This window comes from Panulirus ornatus, chromosome 59 (genome assembly GCF_036320965.1).
Source record: "Panulirus ornatus isolate Po-2019 chromosome 59, ASM3632096v1, whole genome shotgun sequence".
In the NCBI taxonomy this organism is placed as follows: domain Eukaryota; kingdom Metazoa; phylum Arthropoda; class Malacostraca; order Decapoda; family Palinuridae; genus Panulirus; species Panulirus ornatus.
In genome coordinates this window covers 7,227,995-7,246,486 of record NC_092282.1, presented here as the reverse complement: position 1 = coordinate 7,246,486, position 18,492 = coordinate 7,227,995, and the positions used below count along the sequence as shown (strand labels likewise).

Here is an 18,492-nt window from a genome sequence, read left to right as displayed (position 1 = left end):
TCACTAAGAATAATCTCCAGCTGCTTGGTAACCACAAAGACTTAACACCTGTCAAACGAGACTAAAGTAATACCCAGATAATCGCACCTCAGTATGCTCGGCTCCCGGTTCCTCACAACAGCACTGACCGCCTCCCATGCAGACCACCCAGCAAACCATCCCGTAGAAATAGAATGCTCCCTCTTGCCTCATACTTAGATCACCTGTATTCACAGATACCCAGTCCCCAGCGAACACCACTCTTACAAGATATGTTCACTCAGAAATGAAAAAAAAAAAACGACCCCCAACCCAATCTCGAGCTCCAGTCCACCTGGCCTAAAAGAGTACACTCATCTGAAACGACACTCTCTAGACAAACACGGGTCACGCTCTCACGTCAGCTGTCTGGACCCCATCCATCTCTATATATTATAATACAAACATCCACTTCATCGTATCACTCGACGACCCGTCATGCCTCAGTGTACAACCTCCACATTGTTGACACTCTGCTTCCCTCTACTTACCCAGCCAAGACGGATCACACACCGTGACCTGTGGCCCCGCATGGTGGACGTGGCTGACTGCTCGAAAACCTTAGGCAACCCTTCAGCGGGATCGTGCGGTTGAGTGATCCAATCTTATATATGTATCAGCTTAGCAGTACTGTAGGTGCCGAATGATGTCAGAGTCTACTGATGGTGTTATGATGTCATCCGTAATGACAGCGTCCGCCCTAGAGTGGCGTCTCCTCTCTGTAATTTTATATTTCCGCCAGTGTGACATCAGTGATTTTTTTTTGTTTGGATTTTTTTTTACTTTAATGCAAAAAAGAAGGGTAAAATTGTGGACATCCTGGTAATCATGGGAGAGACGGCATTTGGGGTGTGGTATTCTTTGTGTGTGTGTGTGTGTGTGTGTGTGTCAGAAAAAAAAGGGGCATCAGAGTATAGTTGTGATGAAATAGACTAAAGAATTAAGGAGAGAGAAAACAGACGGTTCTGGTCCTCATACTCGCCTGCACTAACACAAACAGTGCAACAGATAGTGTATACTGTGGTATAATGTCGGAAGAAAGAGCTGGGCGCGCGCCATCCTGCTAACATGCTTGAGGCTGTAGCTAAGCCTTTTTCGCCCTGCCTCACACGGCACATGATCGTGGCCAGACTAGACGCGCCCAACTAGAGTAGAAGAGTGAATGTAGCAGGTGGGACCATTTGTTGGCCACCGCCATCGGGGAAAATGGGCCCCTTGAACATGGCCACTTAAGGATAAGGTCAAAGGTCAGGCCAACTTGCGCAGGAGTCGTACCATCGTGGTCAATTCGAGTAACATTTTCTTTTTCTTTTTTCTAGAATAATGGTAATCAACGTATGTCCGGTTCGGTGGTGGTACTCGACTCCACGTGGAGAATTTCAAAGGGATTTTGATTTCCCTTCCAGCAGTCAGCGAAGACACACATGCACATATGGCCTCCCGAGGTGACCTCGCCTTGATAGCTGACACACCATGACACGCCGAGCATGATTTCGTATTCTTCAAGAACGACGTCATTTGAATAGATCACATTATAGACCACATCTTCGAAATATGTGAGGTAGATATTTATATATATCATTTGGCAGCATTTCAAATAACGCTCCTTCTCTGTCGTTTCGCAGGTAATAATTACTAGCTTGTTGGTTGGTTATAACAGTAGTTAGGAATGATGTAGACAGTGTAGTAGTAATAGCTGCAGTGGCAACACTTGTAGTTGTTGGAGTAATGACACCAGTCATTATAGCATTAAAACCAGTAGAGGTTTATTACTGATACGTGACTGTCGTAAGATCAATACAGGAACCCCCCCCCCCCAACCTGTGATGGTAATCGTTATCAAGAAGGTAATTTAGTTGATTAGGTATGTGTACTTACATTTGTTTTTAATTATGTTTGACGAATGTCAGAAAATTGCCTTGGATGGTATTGTGTAGCCATTGTGTGCAGTAACATACTTGCACATATTTCATTTCTTACACACGAAGGATCAGCTCACCAGGCCACGTCCTCTTACCTAGGCCTCGTACGGTTAAGCTTAACAGCTTAGGGTGTGGACATGTTATTTTGCTGTAGAATCGAAGCGGGTTGGATGGGAATTGTCGTACCCTGAATATTTCATGATCAGAGTTCCCCCGCCATATTGACACCCTGGTAGCTGTTTGTCGAGTGAGGAACTTTGGTAACGTTGTTAGCCGAACGGCTGGCAGCGTTAGCAACACTCAGTGAATGGTCTTCAGGCGATAGTAACTTGATATATTTATCCATGCATACGGTGCTGTGAATTTCCTCCTACCCACGCAGTCGCTCAGCCCCTTGTGTCTCTTTCCTCGTACAGGTGGAAAGTGATTATACATATAACACAATAGACTCATTTGAACTGCATGGTATATGTAGTTAAATGTTATTAGTTGATTTCTCATCGTTTTTCTGGCAGATTGAGAACAATGATTTGGCGAGAAAGATATGAAGAATAAGGTAGGAAAAAAAGTGAGGTAGGGAAGGACGAAGAGGTGGAGAGCTGAAGCGTTTGACAAGGAGGAGAGAGTCCACAAGCATCGTCACTGTTGAGGGCGAGGCTGGGGGGGTGTCCGCCCCGATCGCTGGTGACCCGCCAGCGGGGCGGTAGTGTCGCTCGCCTCGCCTCGCCCGGGCCCCACACGCTAACGATGCTTGTGGAACCTCGTTACCAGCGCTTCACAGCGCATCCGCCCTCCCTCCCTCCTCATCCTTCATTCGCGGCCCATTTTTCCATCATTCTTGAGGGAACATAATAGACTCCCATTCAGACGCGAAGGCTTTTGGGAAGAAGTGAATGAATACTATTTTTAGTTTTTGCCCTGATGGTCGGAGACGCAAATGACGTGTTTGGTGTATTGAAATACTCTTTCATAACGAAGCGTTTTGCCCTGGGGGAGAGTTTAATGCGGGGGGGGACCAGGACCAGGACGACATGCAACGTACGAACATCTTACGAATAATGTTTTCCGGTGGGGATGGCAATTTATATCATCTACCGTGATAAGAAAAAGCTTGATTGAGTTTTGATTGTTTCGAGTATATGATGTAGTGCTGATTATTTCGCATCGTTTTTAATGTATGAAGCAATATTTAGTTGCGAGGGATGTCTGTAATCTTACTGTTTCATATAAAAGTGAAATACAGGTTAAGAGAAAAACTGAAATGGAGAGAGTTTCTGCCCGACCTGCAGAATAGAGTAGGGTTAATGATGCAGACTTCCTGCCACGGTGTTAGGGATGATGGACCGACCCCAAGGTCAAGGCTAGGAGCGGCTGGAGATGGGGGTGGGGCTGGTCTTTCTTGTTTCACCAGGCAGGTGAGGCGAAGTCTAGAGTGGAGCGGAAGATAGCGCGTGTTGCAAAGGATGCCTAGAGCTTCCTTCCTATGTCCAAATCTGGTACGAGTAAGTTTTCTGAGAGCGTTTACTTAGTTATTATTGATGTGTGAAGTGTGGGGACTGAATGTCGTATGTGATGCCCAGTGTTAGCTAGAGTACTGGTGAGTGGGAGTGATGATTGACCATTCGTGGTGGTAAGGGGGAGGGTGCTACTTGTTGCATTCATTTCTGTGTGGCGTTAAGAGCGCAACGTTGGTCATCTCCGGAGATATATACATACATCCCGTTTCGAGGGACAAGTAAGTTTGTCTGATTGCGTGATGTGGTGTAGCACGCGTGTCGGCGATTGGGTAAGTGTTGGCATGCCGTGATGTGACTATGAGGCCATCTGGAAACGTTAGGACTCTTTCACAGTCGGGTCTGCAGGAGAAGGTAAGGGCAGGTCGTCCAGAAAGACTTTGGAGAAGACTGCAGAAGAACTCCTTCCCCCGGAGGTGTTCCATTTGTGTAGCTTGAAGGTGTGTGTGGGGGGGATGAGAGGCCATCCCGCGCGCGCGTGTGTGTACCCTCGCGTCCTGGCAATACCTCTTGACCCCACCTCTAAAACGCTGGCGATTTTATACAGATACCCCCCCCCCCCCCCCCCGTGTTTCCTCGGCACTGTGGAAAACTTATGAGGATGTGCGTTCCAAAAAAAATGATTTACGTGTTTTACCATTGTCTTCACATATATGATAAAAGCAGCAGTTCATGTGTGTTTCATTCATGATGTGTAGTCAATGTGATTTACATCCCTCGGGTAATTTCACTCTAATTATTAGCCTTGTTTTATGGTGTCTTTATTTTTGTTAGCTTGGTTTTTAGGAAGCCTTTGTTTCCGTTTCGAAAGGCAGTTTATTAGGATATTCTCATGCAAAACGACAGCTGATTAGGATATTCTCTTGCCACGTTGGTTTATCAAAATATTTCTCTCTCTTTTAGTCATATATATATATATATATATATATATATATATATATATATATATATATATATATATATATTATCATTATTAAAGTTCTTTTGAAATGCGTGATCATATTTTGTTCGCTTAATGTGTTTGTGCAAAAGACGTAAATTATAATCGTAATTTTTAGAGCTGTATTATGCTCATTAATATGGTAAATGAATCACAGTAATATTTGTCTGTAATTTCCATCCATTCGTGATTATTATTATCATTATCGTTATTGTTATTATTATTATTATTATTATTATTATTATTATTATTATTATGATTATTATTATCATTATCCCGTTTTCATTGTGATGTGAATGCAAGTTGCACTTGTGTTTGCAGTGCTCTAGTTACACATATCCCAAATATTACAGTCCGGTTCTGTCTTCCGTCTATTGTGTTCCCATTTTTATATTATATCTAACCGGTTTCGTGTTTGTGTTCCATCGTTTGATGAATATAATTCACCCATTTGTCTTTCCTCTATACAACTCTTAGATCTTCCAACTGGTTTTCTTTGATCATTCCATTTATCTTGTGTGTCCTTTGGTCGTACTCATCTGGTGACGTGACTGACCTCTCCTCTCTGTACTACACGTGTTGTGCTCTTGTTTTGGCCTTATTTGGAGGCCTTTTGTTCGTGGTTTTATAGTTATATGCCTTCCCTTCCTCCTCCTCCTCCTCTCTCTCTCTCTCTCTCTCTCTCTCTCTCTCTCTCGTGCCGACCCCGGTACCACAGAACAAGTGAGTATCATGAACCCATCCTGGCACTCATGACTGGTGGAAATTATAACCGCGGTGCGAGAGGAGAAGGTAATGGCTCTATTACAAGAGGTGGGAGGGGGTGCGGTTGCGGGCGGCAGTGGGCGGTGCTGACGGTGGTGGTGTGGGTGTGGGTTGTGTGTAGTGGTTGCTGTGGAGCTGGGAGTCGCTAGTGGTGGTGTTGATGGAGGGAGAAGTGGCGACGCCAGGCCAGCCGGTGGCAGAGGAGACGGACCATAAGGACGAAGGTGGAGGTGGCTCGTGAATGGCTGAGGGTAGGCGATGGTGAGGGTGTGTGGAAGGCGGTAGGGTTTGGCAGGGCAGGAGGACAGAGGACGGGGGGCTGCTGGAGGGAGCGTTGATGTCTTCCAGGATGTGGTTTACGGGACGGCTACACGACGGGTGTCAACTGATCGTTAGATAATAATTTGATGAACAGCTTCGTAGTCTGCAGGATTTCCTCCTCCTCCTCCTCCTCCTCCTGTGCGGTCGGATAGTGTGTTTTGATGCATGTCCCTTAGAAAGGCCTCTCGAGCACGACGGTGCGATCCTTGTGCACGACGGTACGACCCTTGTGCACGACGTTACGATCACTGAGCACGATGGTACAACCACTGAGCGCGGCGGTACGACCCTTGCGTGTGATGGTCCGGTCTTCAGCCTGATCCATCCATGGGTTTGTACCACCGTGCTCAGGAGGTCGTACCGTCGTGCTTAATGATCGTACCGTCGTGCTCAATGATCGTACCGTTGTGCTCAGTGATCGTACCGTCGTGCTCAGTGATCGTACCGTCGTGCTCAAGGGACGGCAAGATGGCTTTCGAGGTTGCCTGCTTTATCTACCGCACGCATCTGGCTGCTCCTTCAACACCGGGGACACTTCGCCCCTCGTCCTCACCAAACACGGGAGACCCAAGCCTCTTGCTTTATCATGTGGGGCAAATGAACAAGTCCTCCACTGGTTGCTCTCAGTGACTCTCGTCCCACTAGTGCTTGTGGTGGTGGTGGTGGTGGCGACTGTGGTGGTGGCTGTACCGCGTCTTGTGCTGTTGGTTGTAACTGCGCCGGTGGTTGTAGCACGTCTTGTAACGGTTGTTAACCGAGTTGGTTGCAGTAAACGAATGCGAAGACTATCCAGGTGGGTTGTGGTGTTTACGGTTAGGTTGGTTGTAGTGGTACTGTCTTGGGTCATAACGCGGTTGTGGTGGTTACGGTTGAAGGTGTTGGTTGCTCTGGGTAGGAGTCTGGTTCTTCAGGGAGTGTCCGGCACACGGCGCCACCACTGTGACTTGTGGCTCCTGCCATTAGAATACTGACGTAGATGATACATGGTGAACGAACTGTAAGAAGGAAGAGCGAGATGTGTAACAAAGTACAGTAAAGCTGTATTACATCATCCACAGCATCCCCAGCAATATACCCACACCATCCCCAGCAATATACAGAACTGCTGTATTACACTTACCATCCACAGAATGTGTAGAAACATTTATGTTACTACCCCCAACGAATTAGAAAGGAAAACACCCCAGCGCAAAATCCTGTGAGCGACTAGATAACAACATTTACTGGAAGCCTGTCATCGACCAGCGCACCACAAGAATGGCACGGGATACCCGCTGACGACACACCTAGATGTAATATAATAACGAAAACAACGAAGCGGGACTAATCCTTCCATTAGAGGAAATTATTAGATTCGCTCTGTCGAGAAGAGGAGGAACCTGCGTCGCTGGGCAGCGTTCATCGCCTCCGTGACAGATGTCTGCGCTCGCTCAGCTCATCGTGCGTCTGTCAGCGATCGAGAGTGGTTCTGTCTTGCCTTTTTGTACAATAAATTTAGCAGGTTCGGCTTTATATCTCTACCAGGACTCGTTCATGAGATACGACGATGCGCGTCAACGTTTATTGACGAGATGAAACGCTCGTTCTTATCAGCGTCTAAGTTGAGGATGGAGGAAACGGAGACTTGGCTTTTCCAGACGTTTCATCAGCAGACGACTGGGAATGAATTTATCAATTACTCCATCAACAGAGTCCCTGCGACCATTACGCAATATGTTATTCCTGTAGAATAAGGTCTTCGTTCATCTTCGCGTTTTCCTCGGTAAGGATTAGCTCGTTATTGCAGAATTAGTGGAGTAAATTGATCTTCATAATCACGTTCTGAGAGTTGAGGTGGATCTTATAACAGGAGCTTTAAGAGGGTTACGTAATTACTTGAAACGATCTTTAGAACAAAAGAGAGTGTGCTTTATATAAGAGGGAATTTAGGGTATTGGCCTTAACGTCTATCGGGGAAATTTGAAGTAAAAGGACATTAATACAGGATTTTCAGAGTTACGGGCTTAATGGCGGGAACTTTGAGAGTAAGGAGTAATTTTTAAGATCATAACGAATGGAGCCGTAGGGTAGGAAGACAGTTGATAAGTAGAAAATACTTAAAATAAAGACGGTAGACAAGTGTAATCCAGAGAGAGAGAGAGAGAGAGAGAGAGAGAGAGAGAGAGAGAGAACAATTATAAGGCAAATGGCATGTTATTTTTTCTCATATAGAAAGTGGGTTAGGGTAGCATGTGTCAGGTGGGGCTAGGGGTAGGATGAGACCCACCACCACAGCAACAGCTGGACTGGGCATAAACAAGACCCAAGATGGCGGACGTCATCATGACAACACAAAAAAACACAAAGTTTGACTTCCCTTTTACAGCCCCCGGGCCTTAAGTGGTCAACAACCCCCACCTCCCTCCACGCTTGACTCACGTCAGGGTGAGAGCTTGGCTTTTGTCTTATGTTAAAATTCTCTCTCTCTCTCTCTCTCTCTCTCTCTCTCTCTCTCTCTCTCTCTCTCTCTCTCTCTCTCTCTCTCTCTCTCTCTCTCTCAAGCAGTAGGGTTTTCGGTAGCCACTGGCCAGGGGGAGGGAGAGACGACATCTTACCCGGCTCGTAGTACTACGACTATCCTCGCTCATCAGACATCATGCCCACCGCGACCACCTCCCTGCTCGAGTGGTTATCACACGTTGGTCACGAGGAAGGAAGCGTTTCGTTCATATCCTTTTGAAACTTGCGTGTTTCGAGACATGTCGATCGAGTCAACAGTGTCGTTTTTGACACACAGCTATTGACAGTGAGTTGTTGGGCTTGTTTACCGTTGTGAAGGGTATTAGTGCTATGATGCATCTGACTGTCATATTGGCTAATTAATGTATGGTGTGTTTGATGAACTGTATGCAGTTAAAAGGTCATTATTGGACTTGCGTGATGTATCGGTTGGAGTTCCTGGCGTTCCTGACAGCGACGCATTCGCGGGCCGATTAGGTTCGAATCCTGGTTGCGGCAGTCGGTCCACAGTCAACCCAGCTGTTCCTCTACCCTTAGGGGTTGGTCGATAAAATGGGTACCTGGCTCATTCTAGGATATATATATATATATATATATATATATATATATATATATATATATATATATATATATATATGTGTGTGTGTGTGTGTGTGTGTGTGTGTGTGTTTGTGTGTGTAGCGTTAATGGGATAGTCTTCATTAGGGCTTCAGTTGCCCGTGCCGTCTCAGGTAATGTAAAAGTAAAAATAATACGTCATATATACGCAGCACAGCGTCAACAGCCTCGTGTTAGCAAGCCAAAATCTGTAGCGGATACCAAACAAAACACGGACTGCAAAAACTGCTGCCCACTTAAACGTAAGAGATGTACATCTTGGCTGATGAAGTTAAATTTGCATTTTAGATTCGCTTGAACGAGGAGATAACGTAAATTGACTCTAATAGGTTGAGAGTAAATTGAACAGAAGTAAAGTAATGAGGTGTAGCGAGGGGGATGAGACGGGATGGTCTGAGTGTGAATGAGGGAGAAGGACCTGGAGGAAGAGGGGTGGTTTTGGTACACCTGGGAGTGGACGTGGCAGTGGATGGAACCGTGGGGGCTCAAGTGGCCACAGGATGGGGAGAGGTGGGCAAAGTTCCTAGACAGATTAAGGTGTACGTGGAAGGAATGGCCACCGTATGTGTTAGGGCATTAGATAGGAGGTATGTTTGAAGGTATAGAAGTCCCGACAGCGTTGTTAAGTGAACTCAAATAGAAAGGAGGAGGTCGCGCATGTTAGAAATGCGATGCCCGATGAGAGTATATGGTGTGAGGCGGGGTGATCGTGGAGGGAATGACGGTGTTAGAGAGATGTGTGTGTGTGTGTGGTTTGTATGTATAGTCTGGTTGAGAGAGTTGAGGAGGTGTTCACATTGTGTGGACATATGACGGTGCAAAATGGACTTCACATCAACGTGTTAGGAGTGTCTGGAGGGAGGAGACCAGGAAGGTGGAAGGATGAAGTAACAGAGGCTGTAGGTTACCGGGGCCTGAACGTTCAGGAGGGTGCATGCGACAGAATGAATTGGATCGATGTGGTATACGGGTGGCGACGTGCTGTCACCGATTTAACGAGATCACATGAAGCAGTCAAAGTAAACTGAGGGATAATCTGTGGTGCTTGGCTATGGATGGTAGTTTCTGGTTGTTGATGTATGCACGACAGCTGGGGTGTATATGCATGTAAAGGTTGGTTACGTGTTCAATAGGTGTACAGACTGCACGGGGTCATTCAGACCAGCTCCAACATGAGTGCCTTCTTCAGGTGTTCATTATAATCCTGTGACGACACAAACCCTCACTACATATACGGTTCTCATGTGCATAAATGAGGGCGAAGAAAGTTTGTTCCTGACGCTACATTGCCGAAGCGGGAAATGTAAAGTATAAAGAAAACAAAAATAGAATGCGTCTTTGTTTTTGTCAGGGGATTATTTAAGCACTTCATTTCAGTTCAGTGTTTTTCGGCAAACAAAACAGCAACTAACATCTGAAAACAAGATAAGCAACAGATAAGTAAACGGGGAAGCACCGTGTTGAAATCTGGGCTGTGAGGTAAAGCATTAAGAAAACGGGATCCATTAGGTTACAGAGAGAATGAGGGGGGAAAAAAAGAGCAGAGAAAACGAAGAGACAAGGGGAGTAAGAGCGCTTCCCCGTCCTTAACGATAAAAACTCCTCGTGCCTCTCGTCTTTATCATGGCATCCCTCCTCCACCTCTCTCTCTCTCTCTCTCTCTCTCTCTCTCTCTCTCTCTCTCTCTCTCTCTCTCTCTCTCTCTGGCGGCGGAGTGCAGCAGCAGCAGCAGCTGATTCCCGGTGAGGTCCTGCAGCCGTCTAGAGACTCGTCGCCTGCATTAAGCACACTTAAGGAGCGCCATTCACACGTACCAGGGGGCCCACCACTTGATTCCTAATGGCGGGTTACGAAAGAGACGACGCACCCCTCCCTCCTCTCTCTCTCTCTCTCTCTCTCTCTCTCTCTCTCTCTCTCTCTCTCTCTCTCTCTCTCTCTCTCTCATCTCGTTTTCGTTTTGTGATTCCTCCACTAACCATTATAAGAAAGCGCTTCCAATCGCTTTAGCGTGAGTAGCTGTACACGATGTTGTGCTTGGGTAAGTATGGATTAAAGATAGGTAGAGAGAGAGAGAGAGAGAGAGAGAGAGAGAGAGAGAGAGAGAGAGAGAGAGAGAGAGAGAGAGAGAGAGAACACGTGGGGTACTGCTGGAGGCAGGGGGGGAGTACAATTGTTTGCCAAGTCCAGTTAAGGGTACTTTATCGACTGTAATTCAGTACCGTCGTGCTCCAAGGTCGTACCGTCGTGCTCCGGGGTCGAACCCTCGTACTCCAGTGTCGTACCGTCGTGCTCCAAGGTCATACCGTCGTGCTCCAGGGTCGTACCCACGTACTCCAGCGTCGTACCGTCGTGTTCCGGGTCGTGCCATCGTGCTCTAGGGTCGTTCCATCGAGCTCCAGGGTCGTTCCGGGGTCGTACCATCGTGCTCCAGGGTCGTTCCGTCGTGCACCAGTGGGTTAAACTAGTTTAAGGGCTGGGTGGGCAGGCAGGCAGGCTGGCGGCAGCACTACCCTGGTAGAGGAACATAACAACCAACTTCCTAATTAAGGATTGCTGGACTTGGAAATAAATAAGAGGATAAACCTACCCCAACCCCCCCATCTTGCCTCTTGTTAAACCACTAGGGGGGGGCAGGACAGCCTGGTGTACTGGTGTAGGATTGCTGTGTACTGTGTAGGATGACTGTGTACTTGTGTAGGATGACTGTGTACTTGTGTAGGATTACTGTATAGGATTACTGTGTATTTGTGTAGGATGACTGTGTACTTGTGTACGATTACTGTGCACTGTGTGGGATTACTGTGTACTATGTAGGATTACTGTATACTGTGTAGGATTACTCTGTACGATTACTGTGTGCGATTACTGTTTGTGTGTTACGGAGAGGAGTTGTCCCGTGTTGTCCCGTCTCTTAACCTTCTCTTCAAATGTACATGTGTCTTGTCTTTACTGATCTTTGTACACACACACATGCACAAAAATACCGTAGCATGTGTGAGTGTGTCTATTTCTTTGTGTTTGTATGTATTTCACTGTGTTTGAGCGCATCTGCATGTGTGTGTGTGTGTGTATTTGAGCTTGTGGTTATTAGTAATTGTATCTATTTATGTGTGCATATATTTTGTGCACATGTGTTTCCCCGCTCGCGTTTGTGTTTATATCCTTGTGTATTAATGTGTATACGTGTAATGTTGCTGCTCATGAAGATGTCATTTAGCGGTGTATTAAACGCAGCCAAAGACTAAGAATATAGAAAATAACGCACAGTAAGATCATTGAGGCCACAACAAGAGGAAGAGGAAGGAGGTCGGGGGAGGACTGGGGTTAAACAGGCAGTCTTTACACAAACACTGGGGGTGGCAGTGTGATGATTGTTATTGATGATGTTCACAATGGTTGGGATGGGGTTGTTCTTGTGGCGGTCTGCAACTGGCTGGGGATGTGGATCGATGTGGGTGTGGTGGCGAACTGCAACCCAGGGGACGAGGGATCTTCGGTGGCAGGAGGTGACGGTATGAATGTCGTAGCGTCTTGCCAAAAGTGCGGGTTATGGTCCGTAGGTCACGATAGGATGAATTATATAGTCGTGTCGATGTGCTTGAGTGTAGGGGATGCGGGACGTCCAAATGTCTCGGAGTGGAAGAGAAAAGTGTCGAGACAGCTGCTGAAGGATCTTGATGACGGTGCTGACGTGTTCCTCCCCGCTGGGTTTATTGTCCAGAGTGACGCACGGAAGCGTGCTGGACTGACAAAGCTGACGCGAGTGGTGAAGTCATCGACGTCCAATGCCCAGAGTGACGTATCGTGGAATCGGTTTAACCGGTTTGTATGTTTATATCTTTCTGCCGTACGTACGTACGTATATGTGTGTGTGTGTGTACGTGTGAGGAAAAGCGAAGTATGGAGACTTTCATTTTCCTTTTTACGTTGGAAGTCACGGACAAAAGTACACGCCAAAGCAGCCAGCTCTTGGGAACATAAAACTAAACAAAGACATACAGAAGAGAGAAAGTGAACCAACATTGCTGCGTAAGGCAAGCGGGTCAAGTTTCCAAGTTAGCCTGGGACAATTTAGCCGTCGGACCGCTTTCGTCTCAACTCCGTCAAGTAAGGATGCAGAGCTAGAGCCGCCCCAGATGTGAGTGCAGTACTCCATACAAGGACGGATCAATCCTTCGTATAAACGGAGCAACTTTTCGGTAGAAACGACATTTCGACATCTAAACAGGACTCCCAGTTTCTTAGGGGCAGACTTGGCTACTTCCATAATGTGGCGTTTCTGAGAGAGAATGGATGTTGCAGTAATAGCCAGTATGTTCATTGAGTCAAGAGGTGGAATTACAGAACCACTGAAGGGGGGGAGGGAAAACTGGGAGGAATTTATAAGGAATAATAACACTGATAATAATAATAATGATTTAAAACAACTTATTCATGGAATCACAATCGAGTAAGTCATACATAAAACTCTGAGGTCATCTCATCAGAGCACGACAAAAGCCACCAACCTGAATATCATGCCGGGTGATTATTTAATTCCATGATGGACTGTCCTCCATTCACAGCCATCGGTTCATTCATGAGCGTTTGTTAAAACTTCCAGTGAATAGAAACACAGGGAGCAACCTACGGTGCCTCTTGTCCAGCTGTTTGGGCTTCTGCTTTAAGTGTTGGTCTGCTATTTAGACATCTGCTTTAAGTGTTGGCCGGGTATTTAAACGTCTGCTTTAAGGGTTGGCCAACTATTTAGTCTTCTGCTTTAAAGGTCTTGACGTGTATAGGAGTTAAGGTTTGTTGTTGATGTAGGTTCGGACTTGAAGTATGGATAGCTAGTGGTGGAATGCTTACTGTTATTATTGTTCGCATTTCTCGTGTCGTGTTCATAGGTTATAACGTTGTGTTCAAGGTTCATTCCGTCGTACCTAAGAGTCTCAACTGTCGTTCTCAAGACTCGCGTCTGCGTGTTCAAGAGTCGTGCTTGAGGTGTTAAAGGGCAAGTGTTTGTCGTCCCCCGGGTCTTCTAGATGGCCCCTTGAAAGCTTATACGGACAGAAGAATCATGCCAACCGCATCGACGGGAAATGTAGGTATGGACGGACGTTCATGCTTCCTACGGAGTTCACATCACGCGCATGCGCACCGCGCCTGCTGGACAGATGAGCACACAGACAGTGCACACAGATTATAATGCCTCTTCCCTGGCAGAAGATGATTAAGTCGTCCTCTCCTCGACTGCAGGACAGGCGACACCCCAACACTGCATTAATGCATTACCACCAGAGTGCATGTGGACTCGGACCAAAAGTGGCGTGTAGTTCAGTGACAGGACGTTTGCGATCTGTTAGGCTGAATGGATTTTAAGATTATATATGATAAAGAATTTGAGTTAAGGAGCGTAGATGATCTGTAGTGGGGGAATAACATCATCTTCAAGACCTTCTGGGTCACGATGGGGCGTCGGTGGACAAGCTAGGCAGGAGGGCCTAAGTTACGTGATGAGAAACAGTCCTTCACTTGAGTAGGAGTTGGAATGATGAAGAAACATTGCGAAATACGTTAGGTATGGAGGTCAGAGAGAGAGAGAGAGAGAGAGAGAGAGAGAGAGAGAGAGAGAGAGAGAGAGAGAGAGAGAGAGAGAGAGAGAGAGAGAGAACGTTGGATCTGAAGAATAATACGTGTGGGTAGTGAGAGTGTGGTGTAAACCCCATGATAGGATGGATACGAGATGAGAGGACTGGAGAGACGGCGAGTTTAGTGAATGGGTCGACGAGGGCGGAGCGTATTCCTGGAGATGATGCCAGCAACCTTGGCTGGGTGAGTGTCGACTGGAGACACCCCCCTGGTAATTTTGACGACTCAACTCGGTGGGTAAATTGAATAATTATGAAGGCGACTCCTCGTCCCCAGGCCCATCTCGGGTGCCCTGGCCTAACCCAAGGGTTCACTATCCCTTAACTCTCGGGTCCCCTGGCCTAATCTCGGGGTCCCTTAACCCGCCTTCCTGGGTTCTCTGGACCCACACATGGTCCTCTGGCCTATCCATGGTCCCTTTGGCCCCTCATTCCCAGGGTCCCCCTAGACAACCCGTGGAACCCCTGATCCACCCCTTCCCCAGGGGTCGGTGGTTCACGTCACCGGTGGCAACAACAATGTGGAGGGCCGGAGGGCCACAGTAGCAGGTGGCCGGGCAAGCGGTGCCCTCCTGGCGGAGGATGTTGTGGTTGTGACGCCCCTCACTGCCACTTACCGGCTACTTCCCCGACACTGCCCACCAATGCACAGACCCTCCCCTCCCTATCCACCCTCACCAACCCCCCTCCTGAGTTGGTCCAGGTGTTGCTGCGTCACCGGTTAGTGATTTAGACTTACTCAAGACTATCGTAAATGCTATGGGTCGTTAAGGTCGTCAACGTCAAGATCGAACCACGAGTCGAAGAATCCTGAACATCTCGAGACTTTGGAGACCGATGCGAGGCTACACACGCTCTCAATGTATATATGGCCTTAGTCTGTTACTTCATAGGGAGTAATCTGCTTTTGAAAATGCTCGTTTTCTGCTGCTATTTGCAGTCGATGTTATGCGTATTGTCGTGGTGTGCTGGAAGTGGTCATGTTGATTTGTGAGTATGTGGTAGCTAGTGGCATTGTTAGAGAGGTAGCAGTTACCCTAGCTATTTACTTGCCTTTGTCTTAGATATACTAACATGGAACTTTGCTCATATCGAAATTTATTTCGTTTTGTCTTTCTTCGTGATTTCTCCTGTATTGTTACTTACTTGTACTCTACGGGGAGGGAAGTCTACACTTATAGGGCCCCGTGTCATTTGTACTGTACTGGGATGTAGTTCTCCACTCGTAGGGCCCCGCCTCTTGAACCTTGCTACCATTTTTTTTTCTTTTGCATGTTCTATGCATTCACAGTCTCTTTAATTAGGTTATTGCATTCACTCGTTGATCTTGTACTGTGAAAGTACTAAAATCTTTCCTAATAAGTTTCATGCTTGATTTCATGTTCTGGCCTCTAGTTGGTTCTGGCTTCGCATCCTTGGAGGACTGTTCACATTCGACATCATCAAATTGTTTTAGAAACTTGAAGCATGTGATCAAGTCACGCCTCATTCTCTTCTCTTCCGTTGGCCAGCAAATTTCTTGACCTCTAACCTCTCACTGTAATTCAGCTGACCTAAGTCTGGTACTGTCTTTATTGCATACCTTTGGACCTTCTCCACATTGTACACTGCAGTTCTTAAGTGCAGCGACCAGACTTTAGCAGCATATTACAGTTTTGACCAATTATGCGCTGAAAATGTCCTCACTCATGTACTTAAAATGCTTTTGTAATATTTGCCAGGAAACAATTTGCTTCTTTGATGGTTCTCCCAAGGTGGGGCTGTGGTGACAGGAGCATTGTTGATTCACAAGTTTCTGTCACGCGCGCGCGCGCACACACACACACACACACACACACACACACACACACACACACACACACACACACACACATACACACACAGTCCTGCATTTTATTTCCTGCGACATGATGTTCATATCGAGGCCTTCTTTCACTTTGCGCCATCGTCATTACTTTGCATTTACTCGTACTGAATTTCTCCATCCATGTAACCGACTAACTTTAGAGGTCATCTTAGTCCCTTTACAAGCAGATTCAGATCTCATCATTCTCAACGCCCCACACGGCCTCGGCATCATCCGCAGACATATTCAGGTGTAAGCCCAGCGCTTTTGGCAGGTCGTTTGCATAAATCAAGAAGATTAGTGGTTCAAGGACCAATCCTTGAGGCATGCCACCGGTGGGTCCTCAACCTACATCATGAACGCTCTTTAAACACGAATTCCTTGGCCCATTCCACTAAGGTAATTTCCTGTCCATTGAAGGAGTCACACCCTAATTCGTGCCGGAAGATCCATCTTCTTTTCCATTTCCCTACATGTTTCAGTGTCAAATGCTTTCTGGCAGTCCAAGAACACGCACTCCATCTCTTTTGTCTAAAACGGATCTCAGTCTTAAGAGATGTGTTATGCTGGACCTCCTTTCCTTCAGTTCGTGGTTCCTCAGTTAGGTAGTTTCTCGTTTGTAAGTCATCTGTTTGTTTGCTGATTACCTTGCTTAGTTTTCTAACGAGACCTGTGTGTATTTGTGCTATTTCTCGAACGTTTTCCTCAGAGAAAAGTACGAAATTTCCTCTTTTTTTGTCATTCACTTGACTCTACACGCTCCCCCAGTTAAAACGCATATCAAACACGTCATGGATCATTATACTCCCCTCCACCTACCCACCACAACCACCACCACCACCACCACTTTAATATATTTCGTCAGAGTTTCTGTGACGCCAGAATCCAAGATAACCTCCTGGATGACCCAGTGTAAGAGAGGGAGGGAAGCACCTCCAACCCCGCCCACTCGGGGGAAAAATCTTTCAAGCTTTTACAAATATTTCTTCGTGGGGGTGAAGGAGGCGAGGGGCTGGGTGGTGCGTGTTTGGACGCGATAGACCAGACAAGGACCTTGTAGTTCCTGCTGCCTTCATTACCGTTTGTACTGTAGGGTTGTCGTGCGCTAGTTGTGTGGCCGTCGTTACACTTCGTGTAAAGGTCTTTCGCCTCCCTCCTCCGTACTTTTATATATATATATATATATATATATATATATATATATATATATATATATATATATATATATATATATATATATATTTAAGCCTGTTTTTCCTTTTATGGTGGTTGATTTGGTGATTCTTTACTCCATTAATTGAAAAAAGCAAAACATATATATATATATATATATATATATATATATATATATATATATATATATATATATATATATATAGATAGATAGATAGATAGATAGATAGATAGATATTAGGGGAGAGCAAAGTAAACGAATCAATCAATTTCTTATGCAAATGATGATAAGCAAGGTTTTACGATGGCCGAAACAGACGGAGCGAAATCCCGTTTATTAAAAGAAACTGCCCGAACTTACAGGCAAGACTGTTAAAACAGTCGCGGATGTTCTTCTTTAACCGTCGCACCAACTTTCCAAACTGCAGGGGACGCGCCACTTCTGCAGGCGTAACGGCCTGAGTTGGGTAGTTTGACGGTTGGGCGTCTCGCCCTCCCACGGGTCGGACGAAGGAATATCAGTGTTTATGACGCGCCTCTGTGTGTGTGTGTGTGTATATATATATATATATATATATATATATATATATATATATATATATATATATATATATATATATATATACGTACGGTGGTCTGCCGACCCTTGGGCACGAAGGCATGACCTTTGAGCGCGTCGGTGCGATTTTGAGCATCGGTACGTCCTATGAGCACGTCGGTACGATATTTGAACCCGACGGTACCATCCGTGGGTGTTATGGCCTGACCTTTGACCTGGCCCTTCAGTACTGGGTCAAAGGCGAGGCCATCTTACCACTGGGGTCGTACCGTCTTTGACCACCTGGCCCTTAGGTACTTGGTCAAAGGCCAGGCCATCCCTACCCAAGGGCCGCGCCGTCGTGGCCACGCGGCTGAAACTAGGTAGAGTCAGCTTAAGAAATGTTCTTAACCAACTTTTTTACTTTTAACCCTTACTTCGCATACCAGTGTCGCTCTCCTGAAACACCAGCGGGGGATCGAGAAGCCTCCTGTCCCTTTCTCGCTACCTACTCAACGATTGGTCAGGACTCTCTCTCTCTCTCTCTCTCTCTCTCTCTCTCTCTCTCTCTCTCTCTCTCTCTCTCTCTCTCTCTCCAAATGCTCTTTATCTCTCACGTTCATCACTTCCAGTACTCGCGCCCGCCCACGTATCCGCTTACGCCGTTAAAGTTAAGTCTCATGGTGACAAAAATAGTCACCATATTTT

General features: G+C 46.3%; 1 protein-coding gene across 1 annotated transcript in view; it reads right to left on the bottom strand.

Moving 5' to 3' along the window:
* LOC139767300 (uncharacterized) overlaps positions 1-18,492 on the bottom strand; it is a 161,908-nt gene that overhangs the window by 78,119 nt on the left and 65,297 nt on the right.